The sequence below is a fragment of the Peromyscus californicus genome, unplaced genomic scaffold, assembly GCF_007827085.1.
Source record: "Peromyscus californicus insignis strain IS unplaced genomic scaffold, ASM782708v3 Scaffold_12__1_contigs__length_115047231, whole genome shotgun sequence".
Classification (NCBI taxonomy): domain Eukaryota; kingdom Metazoa; phylum Chordata; class Mammalia; order Rodentia; family Cricetidae; genus Peromyscus; species Peromyscus californicus.
In genome coordinates this window covers 88,460,465-88,485,046 of record NW_026294413.1, presented here as the reverse complement: position 1 = coordinate 88,485,046, position 24,582 = coordinate 88,460,465, and the positions used below count along the sequence as shown (strand labels likewise).

The 24,582-nt window shown below is 43.2% G+C and overlaps 1 protein-coding gene across 2 annotated transcripts in view; it reads right to left on the bottom strand.

The window, feature by feature from the left end:
* Cacna2d3 (calcium voltage-gated channel auxiliary subunit alpha2delta 3) overlaps positions 1–24,582 on the bottom strand; it is an 844,638-nt gene that overhangs the window by 11,439 nt on the left and 808,617 nt on the right. The window lies entirely within an intron of this gene.

Here is a 24,582-nt window from a genome sequence, read left to right as displayed (position 1 = left end):
GCCTTTAATCCCAGCACTCGGGAGGCAGAGCTGGGTGGATCTCTGTGAGTTCGAGGCCAGCCTGGTCTACAGAGCGAGATCCAGGACAGGCACCAAAACTACACAGAGACACTCTGTCTCGAAAAAACCAAAAAACCAACCAACCAAACAAACAAAAGAATGATCTAGCTATGTGCTGCCCGACAAAAAAATCATTTCACTGGTAAACATACACCTAGCTTTAAAAAGAACAGTTGAGAAAAGACATTGCTCAGATGGAAACCAAAAGTGAGCAGAGGTGGGTATAGATGTATGAAGTAAAGCAGACTTTAAACTAAAAATTTTGAGATTAAAGTGTCAATTCGGAAAGATTTAGCAGTTTCCAATACACATATACCCAATAACCTGCCAACCAAATAAGGCAAATAGTGCATGTTAATGGAAAGAGAGACTCTAATAAATTAATAGCTGGGTGCCTTTGTTACTACACTTTTCCAAATGGCCGTATTATCCTGGCAATCAACAAAGAAATATCTGAATTGAGTCACATTTTGAATCAAGGGGTCACAGACATTCATCAGATAGTATCGCCACGCACATTCCTCTTGTATGTACATAAAACAGTCTCAGGATAGATGTTATGTTAGGCCACAAACAAAATCTCTAATAGAGTTCTCAAAATTGAAATCATATTATATATTTTCTCAGTCTAAAATGGAATAAAAGCACAAATCACAAAGGTGAATGGAAAGAATCCAAACACATAGGAATCAAGTGTGTTCCTGAATGACCAAGTGAAGGAACAAAGTGGGGGAAACATAAAAACAAATGACAGTGTGACACACTAAGTCTGTGGAACGCAGCTGAAGCATCAGTCCTGAGACAAAGACCCATTCCAAGAAATACAAACTCAAAAGAAAGGAAACAGCTCATTTCTGTAAAGGTTAGTTGACAATTCTGTAGCTAGAAGAACTAATAACATGAAAATCCAAAAGATTAGAGATAAAACAGACATGACAACTTACATCTATTATAACTATATGTTAAAAATTAGAAAACCTAGCAGAAATGCATACCTGTGAGGGCATACCACCAACCAAAATTGAATCATTAAGAAACAGGCCAATAGTGAGCAGTGAGATAAAAGTCTACGGTATTGTAAATGGTAGTTCAGGCCCTGATGCCTACACTGATGATCAGTGTATTTCTCTCTCTCTCTCTCTCTCTCTCTCTCTCTCTCTCTCTCTCTCTCTCTCTCTCTCTTTCTCTTTGGCTCTCTTTCAGTCTTTGTCTCTCTGTCTCTGCCTCTTTGCCTGTCTCTGTCTGTCTGTCTCCCTTTTGTACACACACACAAACACACACACACACACACACACACAAAAAAAAAAAAAAAAAAAAAAAAAAAACCAGGATAACCAGAGTCATCCTGAGCAGGCTCACTGGATCGACTGGTATATTAGTGGCCTGAGTATTGCATTATGGCATTCTTTGATTGGATGCCAGGCCTGCTCCACAGGAGGGAATTCATACCTGATGCTGTAAACCTGGTTGAAAGCCTGTGGCTATGGAGACCCTAGGAAGAAACCTACTGTTGCTACCTGGCTAAACGGTCATATTTATCAAACCACCTTCTAAATGTTTATGTTTATTCCCATACATCTGAGCTGCTCTCAACCCTGGTAGCAAAGGTTCCTTTTTGTAGTGAGCAGGGGTTAATGGAGAGAATTCCTATGTCAAAATTCTGAAAATTAGTGACTGAGTGCACAGTTCTTAGGGGACATGGATATCCATGTCCAAGACTCAAGGAACTTTCCAGAAAAAGGATTGGAAAGAGAATAAAGGCCAGGAGTTGTGGAGGAGAGCTGTGAAATGCTGCCTTGGGGACATGATGTGGTGGTTGTGCTCGTGAATTTAGCAACCATGGTTACCAGCACAAGATCAAGGCACTCAATGTTTCAGCACAGATGAGGGAGTGGCTCATGAGGTCCTCCTCTGAAATGAGGACTACTGTGGCTGAGAGATGGAGAGTCGGTTTCTTCAGGGCTGTGGCCTCTGGTAGGTTTTCCGTGCTCTGGGGATGACTCCACACCCATGTGGCTATGTGCATACAAACAGCACTAATGGGATAGAGTAGGATTAAGCAAAAAAAAAAATAAAATAAAATAAAAGAGGAGATGAAGTTGGAAGGGGTGTTGTGGTGGAGTTTCAGAGAGTTGGAGGGAAGAAATGAAGGTTGGCCATGATCAGAACACACTGTATATATGGATGAAATTCTCAAAATATAAAATATTTTTTTAAAATAAAATGATCCTGGGGGGACACACAAACGAATAACTCTTCACACACACAAAGCTAGAGGCATCATAATATGATAGTAAACAGTGACTAGAGAGAGGATTCATCAGTTAAAAACATTTGCTGCTCTCTGAAGGGATCCAGGTTCAGATATCAGCACCAACACAGTGGCTCACAACTATTAGGAACTCCAGTACCAGGGGAACTAACACCCTCTTCTGGCCTCCAAGAGCACTTTCACTCATGTATGCTCCCCTGCCTCATACACACATGATTCAAACGATAAAATGAAATCCAACAATAAGTAAGCTAATGAACTCAATAAACAGCTCTCAAAAGAAGTCATACAAATGAGCAAGTGCATGAAAAGATGCCTAGTTTCATCCATTTGTAAAATGCAAACCCATCACAGTATACTGGGGTGGGGAGCCTCTGCAGCAGATTCCTAATGCAGTGCTGGACTTGCTCTCTAGTAGGGAAAAAGAAAAGCAGATGAAAACTGTTGTGACATCTCATCTCATTTAGAATGGGTATTATCACAAAAGCAATGACAGCACAAAGAATGGTGAGAAAAGGGGACTTGTATACCCTTGGGAAGAATATTAATCATTATGGCCATCATGGATAGCAATATAGAGAGTCCTCACAAAAACTAAAATGGAACCATCATATATTCAACAATTCTCTATCTGCATATATATTCAAATGATGAAGTCATGACACCAAAATATCTTTGCAGTTTGAATCACAATAGTTAAGATATAGAATCAATGACCTGATCCCAGCACCCATATAAAAGCAAAGCATGATAGCGTGCCCCCCCAGTCCTTGGTGGGGAGGGAGACAGAAGCATCACAGGGGCTCCTTGGACAGCCAATCTATCTGAAACAACGATCTCTAGGCTCAGTGAGAAAACTGGTTCTAAAGTCAAGAGCAATAGGGGAAGGCATCTGACTTCCATCTCTAGCCTGCACACATGGGTACAAACATCTGCACACACACACATACACACCACACATGCATACACTACACACTCACAGGAAAGACACCACAGACCATCAATTGGCTCCAGAAAGAATGAAATCCTATCATTTGTAGCAACACAGAACTGGAGGCTGCTGTAAAGAGTGAAATAAGTCAGACCAAGAAAGAGTAATAACACATGTTCGTCTCCATTTGTGGAAACCAGTAAGTCAGTCTTAGGGAAGAATGAGTGGGACAGTGGTCACTAGGGAATGGGGGATGGAAAGAGGTGTTCACAGTGTGAAGCTACATGATGAAACATTTCCAGCACACAAGCATGATTAATGGCTGAAGAGATGGAAGTGCTTGTACCCTGATTTGATTATTAAATATTGTATACATGTGCTGAATTACCATAATATACTCCCACAAAGATGTACAAATAATATGTCTTACTAAAAATAAACTACGGAGAAGTGTAAAAAACCAATTGAGAAGTATTTACACAATGGGACATTCCTCATTCCAAACTGTGACATAGATGAATCGCAAAGTAATTATGCAGAGTGGTTGGAAGGAGACAACGAGATATTAATATCTCGTTGGTTTGTATGGTTCTCTTAATGACAAAGTCTATAAAACACAAATGAATCTCTGGAGACAAGTCATAGAAAAGTGGTTTCCAGGAGCAGGGGGTTGGGTGTGGGAAGGGAATAAAGGCAGTAATCCCAAGGGACATGGGACACCCTCAGATGACTGGGCAAGCTTACTGTGTTTATTGTGGCTAAGGTTTCCTGCATATATAACTATGTCAGAATGATCAGATAGCATACTTTAGATGCTTATCAATTATGCTGTAGTAAACCTGTTTTTCAAGTGAATTTTGAATTTTACTATTCTGGTTTTATTTTATAATGATCCTACTTAGCTAAATATTTTAAACAATTTACATGCTTAAAAAATTCCAAACTCAATCCTTTTCTGTTACAAAGCTAACTTTTGGATTTCCATGGAACTCTGGAATTGAAAAGACATCTTGCTGTGGGATGTTCTGTATGTTAAATGTGTTGCTCTGATTAATTAATAAATAAAACACTAATTGGCCAGTAGCCAGGCAGGAAGTATAGATGGAACAAGCAGAGAGGAGAATTCTGGGAAGTGGAAGGCTGAGGCAGAGAGAGCTGCCAGCCACTGCCATCAGAAGATGTTAAGGTACTGGTAAGCCATGAGCCACGTGGCAATTTATAGATTAATAGAAATGGGTTGATTTAAGAAAAAGAACAGTTAGCAAGAAGCCTGCCACAGCCATACAGTTTATAAGAAATATAAGTCTCTGTGTGTTTACTTGTTTGGGTCTGAGCAGCTGCAGGACTGGCGGGTGAGAGAGATTTGTCCTGATCGTGGGCCAGGCAGGACCAGGAAAATTCTAGCTACAACATATATTAGATATATATCTAGTTAACTGTGTTATTAATTTGTTCTGAAGTTATATGAGAGTCTCAGAAACCTGACAGGTCTCATTATCATATGGTATTTATTATATTCTAATATTAGATGCAGAATAGAAAAAAAAACAGATTTCTTTGTCAATTTTGATTAGTTTTTAGCCAAAGATATTCTCATTTTGGGGGCCACCTAGTTTTCTATTCTTAATAGAATTTTCTGAGAAAACCAAACTCATTTTACCAACAGGTTTGTTTGGTAAAGATAGGCAGTATTGTAGAAAAAAAAAGTGTGTCTTGGTTCAAAACTATTAGAAAACGGGATTGACTTTTATCTTGTTTTTGCTAGTTTCCCTTTTAGGAACTTTCTACGGTGGCCGTCACAGTTCTACAGGATAACAACTACTAACCTCGGGGCTGGCTCATGCCTTGTGATGACATGCACTGATTCTTGGGACTGACAAAAAAGGTCCTTAACACTGGGCTTTGGGTTCTTCCTATAGTGAGCTCCTGAGAAACACCAGAGTCAACAAGTGGGAGGTAAAAGCAGGTGACTTCCTCTATTGGAAGAGATAACACATGCCAAATTCCCTCAGCCCCCCTGGAAAAATCCTCCTTGGGTACTTTTGAGTACCTTCTGCCCAATAAAACCTCAGTGGCTAAAGTCCAGGTTTCTCAGTATGTCTTACTTCACATGACCCAAAAAAAATGAAATGCTGCATGTGCTGCATGCCTCCAATGACTTCCCCTCCCCACTCTGTGGTTTTCCAAGACAAAGTTTCTCTCATAGCCCTGGCTGTCCTGGAACTCACTCTGTAGACAAGGCTGGCCTCAAACTCACAGATCCACCTACCTCTGCCAACCAAATGCTGGGATTAAAGGGTGTGCCACCACCACCACCACCCCAAATACACTGTTAGGCCATTTAGAGGTTGTATAAGGTGAGGAATTTGCTCAGTATTCTTCCTTACAGGATAAAAGTGCTAAACTTGGTCTTAGAGATGATGATATCACACCTGTTCATGTATCTTGACTCTGTGAGAACTTCTTGCTTATTCACACTCTTTACAAGAATCCAGCAGTCTTATTATACTTCAAAAGTTACAGTCCCCAGAAAATAATTCTTCCATTATATGTTGGCATAATTAAAATATATTCTAGATTCTAGACTACCAAATCACTGTTTTAAACCTACCAAAAGGTGCTTCTTTACAGGGGACAATTTTATTTCAGATCAACCCCCACAGCCCAAACAATAGAACTTATTAGGATAAAAAGAAGAAAAAAGGAAAGGATACTAACTGGGTACAGCCAACTGACTACTTGTATGGCTATTGACATTGCCAGCTACTGGACACAGCAAATGCCTGGGTATCAGTCTGTTTACTGCAGCGGCTTATGTTTCCTAACACATACCACCTGCCCTGCCTATCAGTTACTTTGTGGATATAATCGGTTATTCCACAGCACAGGACCTAACTATAACACATGAACTCCAGTTTATAAGCATAATCCAATGGACTGCAAGCTCTACATCATATCAACACTACCACGAAGCAGAAGTACCATGGTGAATTCAGACTTCTAGTTACTCTAGAATACTTCTGTTCCACTGACTCCTGTATGTGGTATCCAAAACTTTAAGTTCACATTTTTTTGTCCGAATTGCACAAAGCATTTAGTCTCCAATGGCAACCATATTCATGGTGCGCTTATAAAAACTGACCAAATATTAAAACCAGAAGACACATCCCTGGAAGGCTAGGTACTGTATTGGGAATTTTAGGAAAGACAAAACTTTCTATAATCCAAGAAAGACATTATTTAAAAGATAGGAAAATATCATTTCAAAAAGAAGTAAAAAAAAGATAAACCCTTTAAATAAAAAATTATATATTGCATAAATGTAAAAAAAAAAATCTTGACAAGCTATTCCTGAACTCAAAGGAGGAGGAAAAAGAGCCTTCATCCTTAACTTCAGTTCATCAGGGTGACTGACCATGTGGCTAGAGATGACAACAAACAATACTTCTAAGTGCAAAGGGATAATGACCTATTACAGGAGATGGGTGGGACTTAGAAGCCCATGAGCCTTCAAGACACCTACAGCACAGAGCATCAGAAGAATGCTGTATGCATACCCATGTTCTGCCAATGGAAAGCAGACAGGCAATGTTGAAAACTGACACTAGAATTCCAGTTCCCTAGTGTGATTATAAGCTAAGAATTAAGACTTGTGCCTAAAAATTCTATGAAATCCTGATAGCTCCACGTCTGACCATTTGTCTCTCCCCAGCACCTGTAGTATTTGGTATATGTGAAAGGAACCATTTTGTTGAGAAGGAACTCAAAACAGCATAGAGTGATCACCGGGTTTCTTCTCTACCACAAATACCCATTTGTTTTACCAAACTACAATGTGGTATAGTACCAAAATAATAGGGAAGATAAAACTATTATCAACAAGGAAAAGTTACATAAATTGGACTGAAGACTAGTCCTTTGAATTAGAATGAGTCACGTAAGGTCATAATCATGCAGTCAATTTGTTCAAAAAGAAAAAAAGAAGAAATTTAAAGAGGAAATGTTATGGAATGTAGAAGACCATAGCTACAAGAGGAAACCCCATCCAAATGATTGAAAATGTGAAGTGGACAAGGACTTCAAGGCAAGTTGTTATCTTACAAAGCAGCTAAGACTGCATGCTTAAGTCCTGTGCAAATCCAGCCTGCTCAAATTCCAGAATGGCTGGGGGAGGAGCTTATAAAGTCCCACCCCTATCTGCGGAGCCATGGCAATTGATAGCCTCTGGGGTCATCAGTTTTCTTTAAGGATGTAGCCCCTGAGAAGCTATCCATACTCCATTAGATGGTCCTAGTTCCCCAAACACATAGGTAGCACTAGTGGACTCAGTGGGGGGCGGGGGGGGTTAAAAAAAGAGAGAGAATATGATATGTACGTATGAAATTCTCAAACAATAGAAAAACATGTTTAAGCTGGGAGGTGGTGGTACATACCTTTAATCCCAGCACTCTGGAGGCAGAGGCAGGCAGATCTCTGTGAGTTCAAGGCCAGCCTGGCCTATAGAGCCAGTTCCAGGACAGCCAGGGCTATACAGAGAAATCATGTCTCAAAAACAAACAAACAAACAAAAAATGGTTTAAAAAGATGCTCTAGAGCATTCCTCATACTGTGACACTTTAATACATGTGACATCTCACGTGTGGTGACCCCCAACCATAAAATTATTTGTTTTGCTACTTTATATCTGTAATTTTGCTACTGTTATGAATCACAATTAAATATCTGATATGCAGGATGTCTGATATGTGACCCCTGTGAAAGGGTTGCTCAACCCTGAAGGGGTTCAGACCCGCAGGTTAAGAACTGATGCTCTAGAACAAATCATTCTAAACTGGATGAGAATTGAATCAGTTTCACAGTAGACAGGATAAAGGAAGTTTTAGTGAATGGGCAAAAGGGTGCTAAAGTATATCTAAATCCAGAGAAAAATAGAGTCACTAAGTATTTAAGTTTAAAACTTTGACAATAATAACTGAAAAGAAATGTGAAATACAAACCTGGTCATTCCAAGAGAGCATGATAATAAATATATACACATCTGTTACTTTGAGTCTAAAATTGCTATCATCACATTGAATGTGAGGTTGTTCGATTCACACATTAAAAGCCAGTGACTTCTAAATCAGCCTTGCAAAAGTACTAGCAAGGAAAAACAAAAACAAAAAAAAAAAACAGCTAAGGCTAAGAGAGAAGCAGGTGGGCAATAGTGCTGTAATTACTCAGAGCAAAGCATCATTAAAACATGATGCATAAAACCATTCCCACTGGAAAGCTGTGTAAGTCACCAACAGGATGTGGTCTTCTGTATGCAATGAGAGTAAACAAGGGGACAGAAATAGCAAGAGTGATCGATGAGGGCACGAGGTAATAGGTACATGGAGTAGGAACTCTTCGGGTCTCTATTGCATTAAATACAAGATTCCCAAACACAGGTAACAACAACACACTTCTACGAGCAGGAAGCATCAGTTCTATTTTTCAATGGTAGAGGACAGCCAAGAATGAACTTTGAAAGGATGCAAAGACAAGCCAACAGATTTCATCTACTCTCCAGAATTTGAAATGGGCTCAAATGTATGTTGTACGTTCTTAAATACGTTGGTTTGGAAAAAATAAAAAAGGCTAAGATTATCGAACTGTCTTTTCAAACCAAGAAGCTGGGAAAACGAAAAGGAAAGCGTGAACATAGACCTGTGCCCCTTGTCTTACTCTCCCTTTCTAAGTGAGATTGAGTTTCCATTCCTCTCTCTATAGCCTACTGCTTGGGCGCTGCAAGGATGTAACTCATGAGCAGAGGGGGCAGAAAAGTCTTGAATTAATCATCCCATGTGTCTACCACCCCCCCTCCCCGCCTTCAGCCACAGGTATGCCATCCCAGCTCCACTTCAGAAGCGGCTCTCCTTAGAATACCTTCAGTGGTGGTGCCCTTATTGTCTACAGTATAATACCCGCGCCTTCCCCTCCACTCCCACCCCTCTCTCCTCATACCCTCCCTCTTTTTTTCTTGTACAAATCTGCTCTAAGCTGACTATACCCTTTACCACCCCAAATAGATTAGTGGCCACCAAGGACCGTTGACTTCGGCACTTTGCCTTGCCTTCTCTTCTTCCCAGTTTCCTCCTTCTCTGCAACCAAGTGTCATTTCCATAGAAACCAGGCTGTATCTGAGTGTCTGCATCTTCCCCTATCTCTGGGTTCTGGGGTTCAGTCTGAGACAGAGTGATTCCCAGTCAGTTTTTGCTGACTCCATGACTGAACTTATAATAATAAACACAGAAGACTGGAGAGCAAACAGAGCTGTGAGGGTGAGCTGCAGAATCAGACTGTGGATTAAAGCACTCTTAAGGTAGCTCAACTTTTGGCACTCCTGATCACAGAAGTAGTCATGGGATAACACCAAAGTGTGAAGGATACAGAGGCTGTTAAACGTATTCAGTGACTATGCTGAATGCTCCTGCAAACAATGTGAGAACATAGAGAAAACATACCTTGGGGAGTCCAGCCCACATCATCTATATCCAGCCACGCTATAAAACACATGAGCAGACCACTTGTAGTGAGAAAAACTGAAATGCTCTTTGGGAATCGACCCCCACCCCCGTGAATGCTGCCACATCACCCACAGACCAGATCCAGCTGTGTTCTTAGAAAACCCACAAGAACCCACTGACCAGCCACTGGAACTAATAAAACAACTCAGCAAGTTGACTGATTATATCATCAGCATATAAAGCTATAACCTCACATTGGCAAGAACCAATGAAAAGCATTTCAGAAACAAAGACCCCTTGATAGTGTTGATCATCACTGTGAAAGCCCCAGAATAAACTCAGCAAAATACGTGCCTTCATGAAGAAAAGGATGAGCCAGGTGGAACATAGAAAGACAAGCGAAAACCAGAGGGAGGCACACTATTGTGGAAAGGAGCATGGGTGCTTTAAATACATCACCCCACACCCCAAATTAACTTTTCTGTTCAAAGTAATCTCAACCAAAACCCCAAAAGGATTGTACACAGAGGCAGAGGTGACAATTAAGAGGCAATTTTTAAAATAAGAAGGCATTGGAAAATTGAAGGAAAAGTAGGTTTTATAAAAAGAGAAGGGAAGATATCTGCCCTTCCCAGTAACCAGCCCAGGACATGGTGCAGAAGAACAGACAGATGTGGGGATGATGTAGGGAGAGTTGTAAAACTAGTGAAGGCCAGGGAAGTCTAAGTTTAAATGTAGTGAAGACAATGAAATTCATCTTTCTTTAGGTGACATAAAATCTGCAGAAATACAATGTAGAGAAAATTTGTACATGTGTGTATTGTTCTAGACTACTGCTGGGAAAGTGAACGTTCAAGTTACTTTTATTTCATGTGTCTGAGTGTTTTGTCTGCACGTATGGCTTTGTACTATTTATATACATGGTGTCCATGGAGCCAAAAGAAGGTATCAGATCTCTTAGGAATAGAATTATAGACAGTTAATAGCCACTATGTAGGTACTAGGAATTGAGCCCGGGTCCTCTGGAAGTGCAGCAAGTACTTTTAATTGCTGAGCCATCTCTCCATGTCTGGAAAGCGAACTTTTGAAAAACAGCATGAAACACAACAGTGGAAATCGTTTAGACACTGTTTTCAGTAGAAAAGTTCCTGAGAAAAGCTCTCTCAGGCGAACTCTAAACATTTCACGTACAGAAGTCTTTGGTAGTAGCATTGCCTCTTGAAAGGAAAAAACTGGAACCTCCCTGAATGTCCACAAAGAGGGGACTAGTGGAGAGGCACTAGTGTGTTCCTTCTGTGTCCTAGACGGTACCAAGGAAGGAGCAGGGGGAATTTCTGTTTACTGTCTTGAGCAAACATTTAAACATCATGAGTGGGAAGCTAATGTTAAACTATTCATGGAGTAGGAACACTTGAGAATATCTCATTCTGCTCTAGAGAACAAGAATAAGGAAGGTGATGAACAAAACCCAGCACAGGTACTAGGTACACATAGCAAATCAGTGAGTGAGCAAGGATCCCCAAACAAAGAGAGCACAAAATAAGTGGGCCTGCACAAAATAAATAAAGGATGAATATAGGAAGTGCCCTCTGACAGATGGGAAGGATGGAAGGCTCACGAGAAATTAAATATTCATAAGGCACAAGCACCACCACCCGGCAGGTTACAGGCAGGCCACCTTGCCCTTGCAACCATCTCTAACAAAAAAGGGGGAAGCTGACTCTGGAGGTTTTCTGCATTCTGCCCCCTTCCCCAACTCTGAACTCTGGTTCTCCTTGCCATCCCACCAGTCAGGGAGAGAGGAAGTGTTCCCAAGACAAGGGAGGGGAAAACGCAAAAGAGTAGAGATTATGTGAACTCTGTAGCTTACTGATGATAGGAAGGAGGTCTCCATCCTTCTCTTTCTGCTTGTAGGTCCGTCTACTGAATCCAATAAGGTCTGTAGTTCTGGGTGTCTCAATTGGTCTGTGCATCTTACTGTTCTGTGACCTCTTAGATAACTTTCTTAGCAAATACTTAGCTTTTGTGTATAAAGTAGGCACTGACCAAGACACATATCTACAAGCTCCAATTCTATAGCTAATACATAGGCTAGAACATAATAAATGAACACGGATCAGAAAGTGTGGCAATCTTTCGGCAAAGGATGAAGAATAATTACTGAGGCATAATAACTGTCAACGGTGACTTACTCTGAGCCACCGAATGTCTTTACAAGCAGAGTGTATGTATATGTTCTTAAAGCATTTATGAGGTGAAATGCTTTGCCAAGAGCAAGGTGTACAGACATTCTCATTTTTTTTTTTTTTTTTTTTTTTTGGTTTTTCGAGACAGGGTTTCTCTGTGTAGCTTTGCGCCTTTCTTGGAACTCGCTTTGGAGACCAGGCTGGCCTCGAACTCACAGAGATCCGCCTGGCTCTGCCTCCCGAGTGCTGGGATTAAAGGCGTGCGCCACCACCGCCCGGCTGACATTCTCATTTTACAAAAGAAAAAAAGTAGAACTCAGAGGACAAGCGGACACTTACAGCGGCCATAGAAATGAGTCAGCACCCCCTATTTTACAGAAAGGGAAGCGAGAGGTTGAGTCATTTACTAGTGTAACTAGGTTGAAGCTTGATCTAACCAGAGGCACAAACCTGCCAGGCTCGCATGCTGGCTCCACTGCCATGGGTAGTAAACTATTCAGAATGGATTGCTTTGAAGAGGGGGATCACACAGGCTCACTGGATACAAATGCTTAAGGACAAACAAAGGTTCTTAATACAATTGCCATGAAATCCCATAGCAAATGTCCCCATTTTGTTCCTAAATCCCAGGCATCCTGCATATAGCTGCCCTGACCCTAAGGAAAATCACCCTCTAGGACGGATTTGCAAGCGGAAAGATTAACTGCTTTTCCATATTTTAAAGACTTACTGTCTGCTTATGAACATGGTGCACTGGAGGGGCCTGGGCAATGTTAGCGTACATTTATGTGTACAGCGTGTATTTATGGCCCAGGGTGCATGACTGAATTTTATAAAGCACACCTCCATCCTGCTGGGCCCCACAGTCAAGCTGACATCATAGTGTAGAGTCGATGGGGCTGGTGGGATTGCCTGGGGCCAAAATGCCGAAGAAGGGAAACACTTCAATGGAGAAACACAGTGGTGGCCAAGAAGTAGAGATGGGTCAAAATGCATGAAATAAATGAGGTCACCATGGGAAAGGGAGTTGGGAAGGGAGAAGCAATTTGATGTGTCCATTACTGGATGTGAAATAATCCAGTCCTCCTTGCCCCTCTACGGTAGATGGAGCTGGAGCTGGAAGGCAAGGATGATACACTCTCCAGACAGCCTCTTCTCACTGGAGTGGCAGACGCATGCTATCTTCTGAGGGCTGATCACATGTCAAAATGGATTCCAAGGCTTCCGCTATGCTTATCCCAGCAAACAAGAAGAGGAACTCAGAGATAAGATAGCAAGAGACAGAGATAGCAGGATCACACAGCCAGAGAACTGGTATAGAACTGTGCTCTGAAACAAACAAACAAACAAAAAACTACACGGATTAAAAGCTTTGACTGAAGTCTTTACTCATTGGAGACTTTAACTCTCTACAGATTGTCTTCCGTTCTTTCTTTGGGTTAAACGGGGCCTGGGAGATGGCTCAGTGGATACGGTGCTTGCCATTCAAGCATGGAGACCAGAGTTCAGGTCCCCAGAACCCGTGAAAAGCTGGGCAGCATGTTTACCACCTGTAATCCTAGCACTCGGGAGAGAGAAACAGGATCTTAGAGGCAAGCTGGCTAGATAGAGTAACTAGAAATGGGGATGGGGGGCTTCAGATCCAGCCAAGACCCAGCCTCAGTAAATCAAGTAGAGAGTGATTGAAGAAGATTTGCAACATAACTTAATGTGGTGGTATTTTACTTGTACCTGAAATGTGATTTTAATTGTATGTTAATAAATAAAGTTACCTGGGGGTCAGAGCTATTAGAGCCATAGCAAGTGTGTGGCGGTGGTGCACACCTTTAATCTCAATACCATAGAGGACCTGGAGGGCTGTACATACAGGTAGTGACAAGGCAGTCACGTGTTTGGGTTTACAACCAATGAGAAGGCAGAACAGCTAGACTATATAAAGACATACACACAGGAAGTAGGTCCCTTTCGGAGAGCTCTCTTGGCTGAAGCAGGAAGGGTAAGGCTCTTAGTTCTGACCTCTTGGCTTTCTTCTCTGAATCGGCTCTGTGTTTCTTATTTAATAAGATGGTTGGTTACATCTACAACTTAAGGCTTCCACAAACATCACACACACAAATGTATGTGAACACACATGTGTAAACACACATGTGTAAACACACACGTGCAAACAATCATATACATGCCATACACACACACATGCAAAAAAAAAGTTGGGCAAAGTAGAAGCCACAGACATGGAAGCTCTTTGGATTTTGCAGTGATCTTGATCCACTGGGTACATATCTCTAGTTAGGCTGGCTCTGCAACAGGACCCTGGTCTTCCTGGAAATTAGAAGATGCCGTGTCCCATACCTGGCCCCCAGAGCACACCAGAAGGCCTTATCCTGATATACATAGGAAACATTAGAAGATGATTGAAATACAAAGTAGAATTTGAATAGTGCATAGTTTTATTCTGAGTTGTTTGCCCCAACTGATACCTGGGCCACACCTAAGACAAATTACATTACAATCTCCCGGGAGAGACCCGAGCATTGAGGTTTTATAATGATCACTGAGGGCTTCCAACATGCTGTCTTGCCCCCTGTGTTTAGACTTGTGTTTCTCAAGTTTAGCATGCTTTCCTGTGAGCTGAGCATCCTGTTAGTTTGCAGCTTTGGGCTAGAAAGTCGGGGGGCACGGGGGGGGGGGGGCATGGTAAGTTTGCCTTGCTGGTCTGCTGCTCCCAGCTAATGCCGCTGGCTCTGAGGTTTGCAGCTTCCTCCTCTCATTTATTTCTAAGTCAGCTCTCTGTCACTAGGTGTCCCTGCCTCCACAAAACTCTCCCCACAGCAGTAAGTCTGGCCCCATTCTCCCATGCTGTGGCTTGGGTACAGGCATCACTAATATAAACCCAGCCAACTCCATATAGGTGTGCACACCAATGCTTACGGCAATGTTTTCTCTTGTACCACTGAACTGGAAACTATGGAGGAATAGATACCGGCATTCTAGGGTGTAAGGATGCCCTGAAAATTACAAGAGGCTCTGTGGGTATGAGTTAGGAGGCACAGACACACACTGAAGGAAGCCTTCAAACAAACAAACAAACAAACAAACAAGTTAGGAACACTCAGACCAGCAGTCACAAGGGAATACTTCCAACTCCAGGGGTGTCCCAGCCGCCGCTCCCCTCCACTCATGATTTCTTCTATATTTGGGTGACAGTGGGAAGTGATTCAACAGCATGCTTCCAGGAAAAACCTAGGAAGTGTCCTCCCTCTCTCCTCCCTCTTCCTTTTTGAATAGACACTCGGTTTAATTTAGACAATTTTGTCTTCTGGATTTCTGAGAGCATTGACTGACGTCCTTTCTATATATCAGCACAGGGCGATGCCTCCTAACAGTGAACAAAGGAAAATGGGGGTGGGGAGGGGGTGGGGAGGAAGGCAGTCAAAGTACCTTAAATTTCCTAACAAATGAATTCTGCACAAGATGCAGCAGGCATGGGTAGTCCAGACCCTTTCTTAGCCTCCCAGTTCTCCCAGATTCCAAGCCTTTTTGCTTCCAATTGACTTCCGATAAACAGATTTCTGCCTGCCTGCCTGCCTGCCTGCCTGACATTCTTAGAATCTCTGCTTTGAACTCTGCTCTTTCTTCCTCTCTTTGGGAACACACATCCTCCTCTTTGTTCAGGAATCCACCTTCCTCCAGGCAGTCCCCATGTTGTGATGAGCCCGACATGTCCAGGCAAGTCACCTGGGCACTAGCAAATGGGTACAGAAGAAACAATGGGCTGAGAGTTGGGCATGGCATTCATGATTTCACTCAAACAGAAATACAGATGTCTTAGCTGCCCGCCTGTACAACAGGAAAGCATCAGCCCACATGTACAAAAGGAGAGAATCTGCCCGCCTGTACAGCAGGAGAGCATCAGCCCACATGTACAACAGGAAAGCATTAGCCCGCCTGTATAACAAGAGAGCATCAGCCTGCCTGTACAACAGGAGAGCATTAGCCCACATGTACAACAGGAGAGCATCAGCCCACATGTACAACAGGAGAGCATCGGCCCGCCTGTACAACAGGAGAGCATCAGCCCGCCTGTATAACAAGAGAGCATCAGCCCGCCTGTACAACAGGAGAGCATCGGCCCACATGTACAACAGGAGATCATTGGCCTGCCTGTACAGCAGGAGAGCATCAGAGTTACTGGCAGCTACCCTATGCCCAATGCTGGAAATACCTAGAGCAGTGGTTCTCAACCCATGGGTCATGACCCCTTTAGCAACCCTCTATCTCCAAAAATATTTACATTACATTACATATATAATAGTAGCAGTTATGAACAAAATTACAGTTAGCAACAAAAATAATTTTATGGTTGGTGGTCACCATAACATGAGGAACTGCATTAAAGGGTCACAGCATTAGGAAGGATGAGAACCACTGTCCTAGAGAAAACCTGGGTCTTGGTCCTAACCTCTGGAAAACTAGAATAAGCCAACATCTCAATGTTTCCTTTTACTTGGCTTGCTTGAGTTGAACTTTCTGTCGTTGTGAATGAAAGGCTATCAAGCAATCTGCTTGTTAAGTTCCACATGAAGGCCGTCACCTGGTTGGTCATTTTGTGGCTGGAAAACATTGGTCTTAAGGAGCTGAGTCTTAGAAACCATAAGCCTGGCTTTTGACAGGTCTACCTGGAACAGTCCAAGACCCAGACTAGCACAAGGTTCCAATGCTCTATTTTATAGCATGAGAAATGGGTTCCCATTTTCACAGTTAGGCTTCAAGATTAAATGGCACCAGAATTTTTTGTTGTAACAGGTATTTATTTTAAAATGCATGCAATGGGTATATTATGGCACTGCATTTTTGGCTGGCTGATATGGAAAAGCACACAAAAAGTCAGAACAAAGCTTTGTCTGCAAGGTACAAGGGTATTTATTATACCACAGACAAAAACGCATCAGTAACAGACATCACAGTGCCTTCAGGTCACTCTGCAGGGATTTGCTGGGATTGATGAGGCTGACCCAGACCTTGAAAACAACTGGGGTAGGAAGTTCTTTGGTACTGTCAGCCCAAGGTAGGTAGCAGGGAATAGTTTTTTCATGTGTTTGAGATACTGGAGGAGGAGGAAGTCCCATAAACAAAAAGTCAGAGGAACCCAGCATCCTTTCAATTGAAGAAAAAGTGAATTGTAAAAGGACTGAGAAAAAAAAGGTATTTCCAAAATTTGGCTATTATTTGAGCTTTTCAAAGTTTATTCTTTTTTTTCTACTAGGATTGTCAGTAAATCATGTTAATTATGACATGAATAATTTTCTTTTAATCCCTTAAGAAGAGTCAGGAATTCGTTAAATACTTTCCCTGGAACTATTAGAGTCTTTTCTTATAAATAATGACAGTAATCGCTAGCATTTATGGAGTGTTTATTTAGTGCCAAGTGTTTTTAAGAGCAATTCCCTTTCAACCTTCACACCAAAAAAAAAAAAAAAGGATGCTATTATCTGTATGATTAATAGATGAGGCTGCTCATGTACAGAAGGGAATAAAAATGACTCTGAAAGATCTTGCAAAGGACAGGGCAGCAACCATTATCACTCCTCAAAGCTGGCCTGCTGGATGCTACACCTGAATGTCCATCACTAGTGTGGCCATCACCAGCCGCCACCGCCACCATCACCACCCCATCAGCTACCGCTCACTGAGTACTTTTGCCATGCTGCCACTATGGGAAGACCTCTGACCTAAAACAAACTCATTGTGAGATGAGGCAGGCAGGGCCTTGATCGTCACAGGAAGGTTTCCTATCCAAGGCAAGTTGTTTCAAAGAGTGTTTCCATCAACAAGCAGAAATCAGTAGTTGCTGGCTCTACCCCCAAGTTTTCCTGCAACAGCCGGAACGTGACTGATATAGGACCACACTGGCTGTGATGGGAGTGAGCCCCACTCCCAGCACACCTCTTACAAGTCCAGGGAACATGAATCTAACATTAATGCACAGATTGTCCAGTTTGGTGCAAATCTCAATGATAAGAGTAACATTAATTACAAATTAGAAAAGAGGTACCCTTGGCTTAGATGGCATAGCTAATGGGTATCAGAGCTATGGTGTGGCCTCAAACTGTCAGGCTGCAAAGGGTCCCTTCTAGAACCTGACAAGTCTGCAATGACCAGAAACTGGAACGAATATCTGTGCTCCACTGAGGGAGCAACCACAGTTCCAATCTACTCTCTAGCCTGCCATCGGCTAGCTTCGGCAGGCTCTGCATGGATTCAGTTTATCTACTTAAATCGGAAAGCACCAGACAGAACTGCCAGGAAGTCCAACTAACGCCCAGAAGTAGGAATTCTGATCATCAGTAATTGCTTTGGGAAGACTGGCCCACTGTGCATGATATAAAGAAGGCATTAGTTTCCTGTGTACTGTGTTAAGGACAAGGAAACCAGTTGGATAAGAAATAAGCCAGTTTGCACACAAAAGGGGGTTAGAAAGACAGCAGCATGCAGTCTACCCCCATGTTGTGCATGGGAAATGAGATGTGTGTCCAAAGCTATTGAAGCAGTAAGTGGGACCAGGCTTCAAACCCAGGCTATGTGGTTGTGGAACCTGAGTGTGGACCTACCTGTCTTTTTCCTCTGAGTGGTAATGTAGCACATGATCTTTACTTTGTTTTCTCTACATTGCTCTCCTTTTCAGTGTGTGTGTAATGCCAACAGTTGGGTGCACCAAACTCAGAAAGATAATTACATGTTCCCGTGTGGATCCTAACTTTAGTATTTGTATATATGTAAATAGGGCTGTATGAGTGTAGGCACAGACAATAAAGCCAGCTAGGAGAGCAGGAAAGGAGCAGAGGTGCTGAGGGAGGCAGGGGAGGAGGGCAAGAGGATTCATGTGACAGCCAAGAAAGCCCAAGCAAAGACGAGGAGAAGAAAGGGACCTGACAAAGGAAAAGGAAAAGACCGACAAGCAAGGGCAACAACTCGAGAGGCAGAAGAGACGCGGATATCATTAGAGTGGACGATGTCAGAAGAAGAGTGGACGATGACAGAAGAAGGGTGGACGATGTCAGAAGAAGGGTGGACGATGTCAGAAGAAGGGTGGACGATGTCAGAAGAAGGGTGGACAATGTCAGAAGAAGGGAGCAGCAGTGGTCATCCAGAAAGGAAGCGGACGGAAAACTCCCTTCAGTGGGGTTTATGGGAATGAGGGCACCTGAAGGTCAAGATCGGACAAGAAGGTGGGAAGGAGAGCATGAGACAGAAGCAATACGATATTCAGGGCCAAACATGACGGAACCTCAAAGGGAAGGGGTGGCTTCCTTTTAGAGCAGTGGTTCTCAGCCTTAGTGGGCCACATATCAGATATTTACTTTACAATTCATAACATTAGCAAAATTACAGTTATGAAGTAGCAACGAAATAAGTTTATGGTTGGGGGTCACCACAGCATGAGGAACTGTATTCAAGTGTCTCAGCACTGGGAAGGTTGAGAACCACTGCTTTAGAGCCTGGGGAAGACCTTCACTGAGAGAGAGAGAGAGAGAGAGAGAGAGAGAGAGAGAGAGAGAGAGAGAGAGAGAGAGAGAGAGAAGGAGGAGGAGGAGGAGGAGGAGGAGGAGGAGGAGGAGGAGGAGGAGGAGGAGGAGGAGGAGAGAGGAGAGGAGAGAGACAGCCATGAGAGGGCTGGGGAGGCAGGGGAGTCTCTTCAGAGAACAACTTTCAGAACACTGCCTGAGACCACTAAGGGGCTCTCTAGACCAAATCCCCAGAATAAGGAAAGATCTGACACTTTAGGGGTAGTGGGAAGTTTAACATCAACTGATTCAGTTCAACATAGCATGCATGGCAAAGAGCAGGGAGAAGCCACATCAGGACCCGACATCAGGGCCTGCTGGAGGGCCACAGCACAGATGCCTTCCCGATGCTCTGCTCCCAAGTTTACCTTGTTGGTGAATCCTATTTTGTGTATGTCCATCAAGTCCAACAGCTACTTTAAAATGACCAGCTGTGTCAAAGCAGTGGTGACATAAAGAATGATTCCAGCATGACAAGGGTGGACTGGACTTGAGGGTCAACACTGGGACTCCTCCCTCAGGGTTACAGGGAATTCCACGTCCTTCTGTGCACCTCCTCTATCCTTAAGTGACTTCCATAAAGTTCTGATCAGCTCTTCGGAATCTGAATTCCCATTCGTTGGTAACCCAGACACTTGGTTTTGAATAGCCGACGAAATAACAGGTGTCTCAACCACAAGAATCACACACCAACCCCACCATCCCCCTAGCGCTCATACTTCCGAAGGTTAACCTTTTGGAAATTCTCATCTCAATGAACAGATCTTGGTGCTGGAGGTACAGGCATCCACCTTTCTATAGTGAATCTAGAAGACCTCCCAGCTATGGAACACCACTAAATTCAAGGTTAGATGAAGCCTCTTATATAATTATATCCTGTCATAGCCACATAAAACCTGCAAACACCTTAGCATTTGAGATTTATAGACAAGTGCACCAGAAGGGAGGGGAGAGGATGCCACTGCCTCACACGGGTCACCAGTGAGGAAATGATGACAATAAAGACATGACTGAAAAGATGCATATCCACTGGGATGTTTTACCCATCTTCAGGGACAACAGAGCAAACCCTTTTCCCTTCCTGAGCTTTGCAGCATGGGGCAGGGTACCTCACTGCTGTGAGCCTCAGCTCTCTCCATGGTAAAAGGTAGACAAAATAGGACAACAGGAAGAGCTGCAGGCAACCCCTGGCTATGGAGAGTGGAAGAATCAGTCTTCTCGAAGGATGAGCTTCCTGCTAAGTTATCGCATCTCTAAAGTCAGTCATTAATACATACACATATAAGCAGCACTACATGGACCCAGCAGGAGAGAAGGAGAGAGAGAGAGAGAGAGAGAGAGAGAGACAGAGACAGAGACAGAGAGACAGAGAGACAGAGAGACAGAGAGACACAGACACAGACACAGACACAGACAGACAGAGAGACAGAGAGACAGAGAGGGACAGAGAGAGACAGAGAGAAAGAGAACAATGACTAAAAACGATCATAAATTTGAGATTGAGTAGGGATGACATGGGAGGAGTCTATGTGGAGAGGGAAGAGGAGAAATAATATGAATATAGTATACATATAGGAAATTATTTTTAAAATAATAAAAAAGAAGTAATGGAAGGAAAAGAAACAAGATGGATGTAATCCTCTTAGGAAAAAAAAAAGATAGGCATCTGGGAACTTCACCTCTCAAAATTCACAGAGGCTTAGAGCTCCTGAACTGATCAAGATCATGGGGCTGATTTGCTTCCCAAATGGAACCTCTAAGGAGACACACACTTGGTTTTCTAACGATCTTATATGCTTTGCTTCCTTCTCTCTGTGGCTATTCTCTCTAATCCCCCTCCTTCTGGTATCTCCCCACCCACATTCCCTCCCAAGGCACTTTATTAGCAGTGAGGGGGCAATGTGCTTGGTAAGGTTCCTGAGCTGCATCTTCCTGGGCATAGAACACGTCTAGAAGCTGATGCCATCATCCAGCCTCGGCTGTCAGAGCGTTTCCTCATCAAACCCCCAAGAAGGTGGGCTTGGAGGCTGCCTACAGGGTTGAGAACTACAGCATCTGTGAATTCCTGTAGGGCATGGCGGTGTGTACTTAAGACCCCCACATTTGCGAGGCTGAGGCAAGAGGATTCTGAGTTTAAGGCCAGCCTTAGCTACACTTCAGGACTCTGTCTCAAAACAATTTTTTTTTTTTAATGAATTCCCTTCTGAGTATACAGAATGTCCCTTGTAAAAGTGGTCTGTGCCTAGAAATTGCTTCTCTATTCAGTGTGCTGCATTGGAAGCAGCTTTGATCCCCGCTGGGTTCCTTTGACACATCAGATGGGTCTTAATACCCACAGGAATATATCAACTCTTTCCAAGTTAAACAGACGGGGGCAAGCTGGAGAGGTAATAAACACACATCTATAGGGTTCTGGCGACTCACTAAGCCACTTCAGGTGCAGTCCTGGGCAGAGCAGGGAGGGAACACAGACAGCTCTCTGAGGGAGCGAGGCGGGGGTCACGGTACACACCACCACCCGGATGCAGACAATGCACCGCAAAAAAGTAACTTGCAAACCTCAGTTGTGTGGAGACAGCTCTGTGCCCTCCATCCCACATGCAAATAAACATTCTAAAAATATTCGCTGGCTCTGCTGGTCTCCTAGCCTCCGGCATGGAAGAGGAAAGCCTCCCTATGCTGTAAGCCCGGCCAAGTGTACATATGTTCCCACCCCGCTTTCCCACACGTTAAGAAACGTACAAATGGGAAACTGTTCGCAAGACTAATTCCTATCAGGTAGAGACCTGCCCCGTCATTACAGACATGAACCCCTTTTATTTTGCCCAGTGGACTCGGGAGAGAAAACAGTAATTTCCAACATTTCCTGTATTAAACCCTCTCCAAACATAGCTTATCAAAGAGCAAGCCAAGATAGCAGCACCTACATAACAACGTCCACACTATCCGGCTTCTCAAAGTTGTAATCACCTGGAATTTAGGGTGCTCTTTTATCCTAGGAGCACTGGAGACAGGGATCAGTGACGCTTCTGTCCCAGGAAAGAGCAGCGCTGAACTGTGACTGGGAAAAAGTCCATCAGAGTGGTTTGGTTTTCAAATTTCATTTATTTATTTATTTGTTTGTTTGTTTATTTATTTATTTATCTTTTTTTTGAGCTAGGGTCTCACATCGTATCCTAGGCTGGCCTAAAACTCACTATGTAGCCCAGCCTTGGCTTTGAACTCACAGCAACCCTCATGCTTCTCCCTCCCAAATTCTGGGATTGCAGGTGAGATCCATTCACATGTCTAGGTTTTAATCTAGATTGATCATACTTTTTGACCACGTCTTCATCTTATAGTGATATTTTCAACATCAAAACTCCCGAGACAAGCATTTACCTCTCTTCTCCTTTGTGAATGTTTAAAGTCAAGGCATTTTTAGCAACCACAAACATACAGCTCTAATTAGGCCGCTCATTGTAAGAGCAAGCATTGACTTATTCTGGCTTGGCTCCACTCCTGTAGTAAAAAGGAAAGCAGGCTTTTATAAAGGGGCAGAGCCTTGACATATGGCGAATTGTTGGGGAAGGGTTGGATTTTATAGAGCCATGCTTTTAATCTTGTGTGATAGAATGACACCATTTTTAGGATCTAGAAGTTACTACTACCTAATTCTGAGATTCAGAAGAGGGAGGAACAAGAAGACAGGGCGGGAGGGATGGCGTGGGGGGCTGCCTGCCACTCTTCTATTGCTACTTGTGTGTCGCCGTGGGAAATTCGAAGAGTGGAATCCCTTTGGATCGTCGATTCCAAGTCACAAAGAATCCAATATGTGGGAAGACAGACGCAAGGGCCCTGTGACACCTAATACTGTCAACTGAAAAGCAGAATCTGCCAGGCCACTGGTGCATGCCTTTAATCCCAGCACTCAGGAGGCGGAGCCAGGCAGATCTCTGTGAGTTCGAGGCCAGCCTGGTCTACAGAGCAAGATCCAGGACATGCACCAAAACCACACGGAGAAACCCTGTCTAGAAAAACCAAAACAAGAAAAAGAAAAAAAGAAAGAAAGAAAGTAAAGAAAAGCAGAATCTAGAAACGTTTAGAGGCTAGATCTCTGATGTGACTGTGAGGAGTTTTTCAAGTAGGTTCATTCAGCGAGGAAGACTCACACTGCCTGTAGGCAGCACCATCCCATGGGCTGGAATACCAGACTACAAAAAGGAGAAGACCCATTGAGCACCAACACCCATCTCTCCCTGCTTCCTAGTTGTGGATGCAGCTTGACCAGCTGCCTGCCCCGTTCCACGCCTGCTGCCCGGCCTTCCCCTCCACACCGGAAGCCAAAATCAACTGTTCTTCCCCTGAGCTGCCTTGGGCCAGGTATTTTGTCCCAGTGGTGACAAAAGTCAGGAATGCAGCCCACTGTTTCCGCTGGGTGGCCACTGGTGTCACTCGCCCTGGAGGGTAGAGAGCTGATTTATTTGAAAATTAAGGTTGGCCCACATGAGAAGGCCACTGGCTACGTGATGGGAAAACAAATCACATGCAGTTGCCAGCTTTAAACAAAATTGGGGACAGATATTTGGCAAGACTCTTTAGAGCAAAAGATACAAAATATTTCAACCAATTAGTGTAGGCTTCCAAATTAAGTGGTTAAAAACTGTTACATTTTAACACCTACAAATTACATTATTCATGACACCAGTATTCTCCCACTGGCAAAGTCTGTATCTAATTTGGTTAATGAAGTATTTGAACATTATTGGCTATGTGCAGTTTCAAGTTCAGAATTCCAAATTTTATTAAAGAGCTGTCAAGTAAACCCAGAAAAGGACAAAAACCCAAGAGCTACTTTATCTGGTGAGGGCCACTGGTCAAAGGCCCCACTGTCTGCTCTTCCTGACAGAAACTGAATCTGACCTCCAGTCTGAGAGATCTGGAAGAGGAGCCTGCCTGGGGTCCTGTGGTTTTCTGGTATCCTTGTCAACACAGAGGGGGTGTCCACTGTGCTCTACAAAAAAGGAAAAGAAAAAAAAAACAAAAAAAAAACCCCTCCAATTTACAAAACCTTTGCTCTTTGCTAAACACTGTGTTA